Raw genomic sequence first — 1,834 nt, 5'->3', positions numbered from 1 at the left:
CCCTCTTATGGTGAAACTGCCAAAATCAAGACTCTCTGCTCACCTTCACTCCTTCATTCCTCTTTTCTCCCGCCTCTGGAACAAACTCCCTCACTCTCTTGCATCCCACTCCTCCCTCCAGGTCTTTAAAACAGCTGTTCACCATCTTCTCTTATCTTCCCCCATCCAAAACCTTGATCTTTTCTACCCCTGGTAATTCACCCCAAATCCACTTTTCTGAAATTCCAACTTCTTTCCTGGAAGTCCGAGCAGTGTCCATGTGTTTTTTTTTTAACCTCTCCCACCCCCTTCCCATGCCTCCTCCCCCCAAGCCAAGCCCTCTCCCTCCTACAGATCTCCTGATGTCCCTGCTCTCAAATGTTGTACTTGTGTGCTTCCCCCTCTCTCTCCCCATCTTGTCTCACGCTCCCTTTATTTCGTCTTATGTGTCCGTTTGTTTTTGTGTGATTAATGTTAGCTCTTACACGAGCGTCGATCTTGTATACAAAATTTTTTTTAAAAAGTCATTCATAATGTATTGTTGCGGATTTGAGAATCCTGTGCAATTGTTGTAAATATCACCCTCTGTAAAGTGTAATGATTCCTTGTAAATACCTCCATAGTGTAAAGGTCAAAGGTCGTCCTCTTAGTTAGTCCATATACATGCACGTAGGCCACCAAATACCCTTCTAAATAGTTATTTCCTTATTATGTGTATTAGTTTAAGGCTGTGTTTCCCATTAGTTGACTCTGCATTGCATCGAATTGAAATAAGGTAGAATCCCCTTTCAATTGCATTGCCCGCATTACCAACTGCATTCGCCGCCATTGCCATGTGCTCTAACTCGGAGAAGAAAGGCGTGTCTCCACCTCATCATAGGAAGGAGGAGTGAGCCCTTGCCGATCAACCAACCAAGCACAAGGGGTTTGGCTTGAGAGGGCGGAGAGAGAACGATCGGGCAGTTTCGCGAACGTTCCAGGGTGTGGCGCTATAAAACCCGTCGCCCGGAGCCTCCCACCGCAGTCCACCGGGTTGGAAGCTGAGTTCAGTGGAGGAGGAGCAGCAGAGTTCAGTTCAGTGGAGGAGTGAGCACTGAGAGAGTTGAGTGAACCAACCGCAGCTTTGAGACCACCGTAGTCCGGCCCCCCTGTGACACGCAGCTTCGACCCGCTGCTAAGCGGGAACCAGATTGCTGTGGGATCGGTGGCATCGGTGGCCGTCGAGGTCGAGCCCGACGTCCCGTGCGGGAGCAAGCTCCAACTGAACCTTCCTCCCCTTCCAGCCATTAGTTCCTGCCTTCATTCCCCATTTGTGTAAGTCTGATTGTCGTCCGTCTTCTGTGTTGTCCTGGGGTACAAGTTAAGCCTGTTTAGATAAGTTAGTATTGCACTGTGTCTTCTGATCCTTCCATCCTTCTGTCTTTATTTTCGTATCTTTCCTTCTCCTTGGTTCCTTTGATTGTGTAAATATTAGTAATAAATTATATTTGTTCTTCCTACCTTGCCTTCTTTCCTTTACATCCGTTTCGTTTTAGTGATTTCCCCATTGGATACCTGTGGCATGATTTGGCCAACGTTTCAGAATCGGGTCTAGTTACTTGCTAATGGATCGTGCCACGGCTGCTAATCCGCTCGGCAATTAACATCTTGTCCGCGGTCGCGAACGATGTTGCTCACCTGCCTCTCCGGAGGGAGCTGGGCAACTTCAGGACTCACGTCGGTCAGTCGCACACAAGGGGATTAATCCCCCCTCTTAAGGGGGAAAAAGGCCGACGTTGAGATCCGTAACAGTATCATTGAAAAGTTCATTGTTACGCAAAGAGCTCTGTAATAATAATAATAATAATAATAATAG

Source organism: Myxine glutinosa, chromosome 2 (assembly GCF_964187855.1).
Source record: "Myxine glutinosa chromosome 2, kmMyxGlut1.1, whole genome shotgun sequence".
NCBI classification, from domain to species: domain Eukaryota; kingdom Metazoa; phylum Chordata; class Myxini; order Myxiniformes; family Myxinidae; genus Myxine; species Myxine glutinosa.
The sequence above is the reverse complement of the archived record's forward strand: the minus strand, read 5'-3'. Positions refer to the sequence as shown.